Source organism: Accipiter gentilis, unplaced genomic scaffold, assembly GCF_929443795.1.
Source record: "Accipiter gentilis unplaced genomic scaffold, bAccGen1.1, whole genome shotgun sequence".
Lineage (NCBI taxonomy): Eukaryota > Metazoa > Chordata > Aves > Accipitriformes > Accipitridae > Astur > Astur gentilis.
In genome coordinates, this window is record NW_026060851.1 from 11,244 (window position 1) to 18,304 (window position 7,061).

At 52.5% G+C, this 7,061-nt stretch overlaps 1 long non-coding RNA gene across 1 annotated transcript; it reads left to right on the forward strand.

Moving 5' to 3' along the window:
- Positions 1-362: 362 nt before the first annotated feature.
- On the forward strand, positions 363-1,863 carry LOC126036985 (uncharacterized). The gene is made up of 4 exons (XR_007505412.1): positions 363-472; positions 803-915; positions 1,245-1,357; positions 1,687-1,863. It is a non-coding gene; the product is annotated as an uncharacterized LOC126036985 (long non-coding RNA).
- The last annotated feature ends 5,198 nt before the right edge of the window (positions 1,864-7,061 follow it).

Consider the following 7,061-nt stretch of genomic DNA (forward strand, 5'->3'; position numbering starts at 1 on the left):
GTAGTAGTTTTTAGGTAAACATCATCTTGTTCCAGCAACAACACCACTTGGTATTTCAGCATTCTGCTAGAGGATAACCAGTGCCCCCCTTTCCGTTTTAGCACAACAGTTATCATATGGGAAATGTACAGTAATCCTTTCTCCTCAGGCGAACTTACGAGCTTCCTGGATCAGTAGCACAGTTGCACCGTTGACGTTTTTTCTTTTTTGGAGGAACCTCTGCCCTCCGGGATCCCCAGTGATTCCTTCCAGACGTCTCCTAGAGTCTTTAGGCCTTTTCTTATAAGGACCGGAGATCCCAGGTAGCAGCCCCAGACTTGTCTAATGAGGCTACCCAAGATGATTCTTCTCTTTTGCAGGAAGCTCTCTTCTCCGGGATCGACCCAAGACTCCTCCCAGGCGTCATCCCAGAACGTTTTGACCTCTGCGTTCGGGACCGGAGATCCCAGCTACCTGCGCCAGACTCCTCCAAGTAAGTAGCTCGAGACATTTTTGTTCTCCTGTAGAGAAATCTCTCAACTCCGACAGGCACCTGAGACTCCTCCCAGGCATCTCCCACAGTCTTCTGTCCTCTGCTTTACCTACCTTAGGGGTCAGGGTGAAGCCCCAGACTCCTCCAAGGAAGCTACCGTTGAGGTTTTTTTCTTTTTTTGGAGGAGCCTCTGCCCTCCGGGATTCCCTGTGATTCCTTCCAGATGTCTCCTAGCGTCTTTTGGCCTTTTCTTATAAGGGCCGGAGATCCCAGGTAGCAGCCGCAGACTTGACTAATGAGGCTACCCTAGATGATTCTTCTCTTTTGCAGGAAGCTCTCTTCTCCGGGATCGACCCAAGTCTCCTCCCAGGCGTCATCCCAGAATGTTTTGACCTCTGTGTTCGGGACCGGAGATCCCAGCTACCTGCCCCAGACTCCTCCAAGTAAATAGCTCGAGACATTTTTCTTCTCCTGTAGAGAAATCTCTCAACTCCGACAGCCACCTGAGACTCCTCCCAGGCATCTCCCACAGTCTTCTGTCCTGTGCCTTACCTACCTAAGGGGTCAGGTAGAAGCCCCAGACTCCTCCAAGGAAGCTACCGTTGAGGTTTTTTTCTTTTTTGGAGGATCCTCTGCCCTCCGGGATCCCCTGTGATTCCTTCCAGACGTCTCCTAGCGTCTTTTGGCCTTTTCTTATAAGGACCGGAGATCCCAGGTAGCAGCCCCAGACTTGTCTAATGAGGCTACGGTACGTGATTCTCCTCTTTTGCAGGAAGCTCTCTTCTCCGGGATCGACCCAAGACTCCTCCCAGGCGTCATCCCAGAATGTTTTGACCTCTGCGTTCGGGACCGGAGATCCCATCTACCTGCCCCAGACTCCTCCAAGTAAGTAGCTCGAGACATTTTTGTTCTCCTGTAGAGAAATCTCTCAACTCCGACAGGCACCTGAGACTCCTCCCAGGCATCTCCCACAGTCTTCTGTCCTCTGCTTTACCTACCTAAGGGGTCAGGTAGAAGCCCCAGACTCCTCCAAGGAAGCTACCGTTGAGGTTTTTTTCTTTTTTGTAGGAAGCTGTGCCCTCCGGGATCCCCTGTGATTCCTTCCAGACGTCTCCTAGCGTCTTTTGGCCTTTTCTTATAAGGACCGGAGATCTCAGGTAGCAGCCCCAGACTTGACCAATGAGGCTACCCTATATGATTCTTCTCTTTTGCAGGAAGCTCTCTTCTCCGGGATCGACCCAAGACTCCAAGACAAGCAGGTGAAGGAAGCCTTGCTGAAGCTTCAGAGAAGGAAGAGGGTCTTTCATTCCGTCTAGCTGGCGCTCTAGGCTTTCACCTGTCTCCTGTCTTTCTGCTCTTTCTTCTTGAGCTCTTGCAGTATTTCTCACGGAATGTTAAGTGGTTAAAAGTGTCCTGGTTTCAGCTTGGATAGAGTTAACTGTCTTCCTAGTAGCTGGTACAGTGCTATGTTTTGAGTTCAGTATGCAAAGAACCTTGATAACACTGATGTTTGCAGTTGTTGCCGAGGAGTGTTTAGATAAAGTCAAGGATTTTTCAGCTTCTCATGCCCAGCCAGCGAGAAAGCTGGAGGGGCAGAAGAAGTTGGCACAGGGGACAGCCAGGGCACCTGACCCATACTGGCCAACAGGGTATTCCATACCATGCGACATCCCATCTAGTATAGGAACTGGGGAGTGGGGGGGGAATCGCTGCTCGGGGACTAGCTGGGTGTGAATGGTGGGTGGTGAGCGATTGCACTGTGCATCATTTGTACATTCCGATCCTTTTATTATTGCTGTTGTCATTTTATTAGTATTATCATTATTAGTTTCTTCCTTTCTGTTCTATTAAACCGTGCTTATCTCAACCCACGAGTTTTACTTCTTTTTCCGGATTTTCTCCCCCATCCCACTGGGTGGGGGGGGAGTGAGTGAGCGGCTGGGTGGTGCATAGTTGCTGGCTGGGGTTAAACCATGATTGTAGGGATTGGCGCTCGGAAGATCTCGCGATGTACGGAAAGAGAAGGGTTAAGGGAGGCGGGATGACCGACAGACAGTATATAAGGGCGTGACGCAGTTGAATAAACGCCATTTGCAGCATCCTCATATTGGTGTCAGTGCTCTGTGGCCCAGGGTATGGTGGACCCTGTGCCGAGTCCCACGGGGTGATCAGACGAATGTCTACAAGTGGTGACCCTGACGTGATTGGACATCGGCGGATTACGCGGGGCATAATCGAAGGCCTGGCCAGGCATGGAAGGAGTCCTGAAGGTGTTGGACTCATGCTCTAGAGAGGTAAAAATCCCTATGGGACAAAAAGAAGCGAAAGCTTGCCTAGAGCGGCTCCTGAAAGAGGAAGCGATAGAGCGCCCGGGGGACATATTGTCTCCTGAGTGCTGGCCGAAATGCACCGCGGCTTTAGCGGAACGGGCTATGGCGATGCAGCATGGTCCGGAGTTAAAGACGTGGGGGCGGATTAGGGCGATTTTCAGGAAAGTGCGGGAGGAGGGCTTAACATGGAAGGAAGCAAAGAGATTGATGCACGCGCAGGCGGAGCGGGGCGTGCAGGCGGATGGGGAGGCGCGGACAGAAGGGCTGACGGAGGTAGCGGAGCAGACGCCTCTGGTGCTCCCAGTGCAGCCGTCGGCACCGGCCGAACCACCGGGATACCCTTGGGAGGAGTTTGAACGGGAGCGTGAACGGGCGAGAGAGGAGGAGCGGGAGAAAGAGCGACAGTTAATTCAGGAGGCAGAGGAACCCGTGGCTGAGCAAAGGAGACGGGAGAAGGAGAGGCAGAGACTAGAGGAGGCGGAGAGGGCTGTGATGAAGGGATCAGAAAAGGAGCAGGTAGAGGAGGGAGCGGTTCCCCTGTATGATCCGGAGGATTGGGTGCCGGGACGTGTTTTGCGAACCGCGCCACAAGCTCACCCTAAGATGGCGCCGCATCCGCTTTCTCCCCGGATGTCTCTCCGGAGGTCGGGAGAGGCGGAGCACGGCCAAAGGAAGGAGGAAGGAAAGTCAGGACACCCCCTCTTACGCGCGTAGCGGAAGAGGAAGAGAGTGGGCCGGACTCAATCGGGGGGGTCGGCTCAACGGTTAGAGGAGGCGTGGCAACTGGTGGGCGGAAACCGCTGTCGTCCGCCGCACGCAGCGATAAAACAAAAGGCTATCTCCGGCTGTAAGGTGCAGTCGGCAGCAGCCAGTGAAAAGGCAACGCCTATGCCTTTAATACCTGCGCCCGACCCAGCTACAGATCCGCTGCAGATGTTGCAGCGAGTAGTAGAGGAGATACAGGAGCAGGTGAAGCAACAGCGGCAGCTGCTACAAGCAGCTGGGGAACAGAAAGGAGTTCCCGATTCACCGAAGGTCACGTTGCCAGACTGGAAAATTGTAGCAAAGGAATGTGTTATGGACGGCATACGTTTTGAAGGACCCCCTTTAGTTTGCCCAGTCCGAGCTGGTCCAGGTGGTGTAGGGGTGGAGTGGTCTCCGTTAGATAGCAAGCTTTTGCAACAAGTGAAGAAGACCGTGGATGATTACGGCTTAGGACATCCTATGACAGGCTCTTTTTTAGATGTGGTTTTTTCAGGTTCACTGACTCCCTGGGATTCGCGACAGTTTTGCAGTATGATTTTGACTCACACCTTTTTCTTGATTTAGAAAGAAGCTTGGACAAACAGATTACAAGCAGCACTAGTTGAGACCCAACAAGAAAGACCCAGAAACAGGAAAGTGGGAAGGTGGGAGGCGCTTGGTGACACAGGGAAGAGGGTATGCTGCAGTACAATCATCAGAGCACCCAGACTCACGTGTGCGCTGGGTGCCGTCACGGTGGTTGAAACCAGACCTCAGTCAATAACGATTTGTTGTGAGTTATTTTGCAGGATGCCGTTCAGAAGATCATCTGAGTACCTGCACTGTGGTCGTTGTGACCCTTGGGTGCTTGTCAAGTATGACCGCTGTGGACAACAACTCTGGAGACGCACCAACCGAGCATCAAAATGGTGTGACCGATGTTTTGAACACCGCAGATCCACTTTACAGCAACCGCTGTGTGTACCCCATAAGCAGGGGACTATGATATGCTTTTAGACAAAGCCAATCAGTTACAGGAGGCAGGTGACAGTGGCTTGACAATCTCCTCTCGTCGACCTGGCAATGGCTCCTGTCTTTGATTGACTGAAAAACGTTGACCCTATTTGGAATCCTTTTGGTGGTGGTTATTATGGTTTGTTGTGGGATACCAGCACTGACTGTTTGCGTGCGGAAACTCTTTATACAGAGTGCGGGTACCCACCAGTACACGAATTACCATGAGGTGGTGGGATCACTTATAGCTGTAACGCCAGTTTGTACCGTCGGTCATCCGCCATAGTGAGGGGGGACTTGTAGGGATTGGCGCTCGGAAGATCTCGCGATGTACGGAAAGAGAAGGGTTAAGGGAGGCGGGATGACCGACAGACAGTATATAAGGGCGTGACGCAGTTGAATAAACGCCATTTGCAGCATCCTCATATTGGTGTCAGTGCTCTGTGGCCCAGGGTATGGTGGACCCTGTGCCGAGTCCCACGGGGTGATCAGACGAATGTCTACACATGATAGAGACAGAGTCACAGCAGCACAGAATGGATGCTGAAAGAGACCTCTAGAGATCATCCAGCCCACCTCGGCTGCTCGAGCAGGGCCAGCTGCAGCAGGCTGTGAGTCTGCTTCTCGAAGGTTCTATTGGCTGCGTTGCTCCCAGGTTGTGGAGCTCGCATGGGAAATGGGCAATGAAGAGGTATGAAGTTTCCAGGCACTTTCTGGCCGGTGCAGTGATTTTTTCTACTCTTAAAAACTCAGTTGGGCTCAGCACAGCAAGGAGCCACAGCAAGGTCTTCAGTGCCTGCACTGGAAACTCTGCGTATACTCCGGCCAGGGAGCACCGCAGACACCCTTCCCTCCACAGGCCCCCAGTTTCCAAGAGAGCCCATGCCTCCAGCGGGTCCCAAGCGCCCTACCCAGGCAGGAGCACGGCACAGACCAGTGCGTTTAAAGCTTCTCCCGGAGGAGCCCGTGCAGCCCGAGTCGTTGAAGAGGGCGGTAGCTGGGAGCCTTGTGGAGGATGTCCTGAGGAGGTGTGTGGCTCCAGGGCCACAGAGCCCCCAGGCAGCTCCCCCAGGCAGAGAATAAAGAGTTTGCTCCCAAGGGCTTGCTTGTGCCTACATTTATTGATGCCAGGCCATACTGTGTCTGGGTGTTTTCCCTGCAAAGTTTTCCCTCGTCTTCCTCCCTCCTACAGCCTCGGTCAGGCCAAGACCCAGTTCTACAGGGAATCTTAAGTAGGGACGAGAAAAGGAGTCAATGTTTCTGCCTTGTTTAGAAAGCTTTGTGGCTGGGCTATTGGAGGGGCTGGTCCAGCTCTGTAAAGCTGTACTCATGCCTTCTGTGAGTCCCATAGGTGGGCGCTGTTGAAGGCTGCGCCTTGTTCTGTGCGTTTATTCTCTCGTCCCCTCACGACCTCCTGATGGGCCTTGGGGTTCCTACCCAGGCCCGTTGGTGGTCCTGTGTCGCGGTAGAGACGGACACGACAAGTAACAGATCATGCAAAATGGCTCCTTTATTGTTCTAACACACCTTTTTATCCCCTACTTCAGAGTATGTGTTAGTAGATGATTGGTTTAGTTAGTAACGGTTCTTCTTATCGCTATCTTGTTTTTGTACCGCTCTTCTCGGATCTTCCCAGACTTTCAAGGATACACTACAAGCTGCTCAAGGTCGCGCTGTTCTCGAACTGTCAGGCATTTTGTAGACCTGTTGCATCCCCCGACAGTCCTGTCTGTGTCGCAACAAGGGACTGGCCTTCAAAATGAGGCTTTGGGCCCTAAGAGAAGGGTTTGGAGCATAAAAATGAGGGTTTGGAAACTCAGGATGTGGCTTGGACCCTGAAAACGACTGGCTGGATCCTAAAAATGAGGCTTTGGAGACTGAAAATGGGAGTTCGGCAACTAAAAAAGTGGCCTTGGGCTCTAAAAAGGAGACTTTGCCAACTGCAAGGGAGCCCGTGGACCCTCAAAATGGGGGTTTGGAGCCTGAAATGGGGCTCTGGAAGCCAAACCTAAGACTTTGGGAAGGGAAAACGAGGCTTTCTGCCCTGTAAGTGTAACTTTGGAGCCTAAAAGCGTGGCTTTGTGCCTTAAAGCTGAGGGTTTAAACCCTCCAAGTGAAACTGCGGGCCCTAAAGAACAGCTATAGGTCATAAAAGGCCAAATGGTTTGGACCAGAACAATGAGGAGTTTGGCCCTCCGGATGAGGCTTTGGGCACTAAAAATGGTGGGGGAGATGCTACATGTGACCCTTTGGGCTCTGCAAAGGAGGGGAACCTATTGGTGTCGATAGGGCCCCAAGACACGAGGCTTTGGTCCCAAAGAGAGGGCTTGGGTCACTCCAGGGGAGGCCCTCAGCTGTTAAAAGAGGCCTTTGGACCCTCCAATGGAGAGTTTGGGCCCTAAGAGTGGGGCTTTGGAAATGAAACTGAGGCTTTGAACCCTGCATTAGGTTTTGTGCCTTCAAGGGATGCTTCAGTACCAAAAACGAGGGCTTTGCGCCCT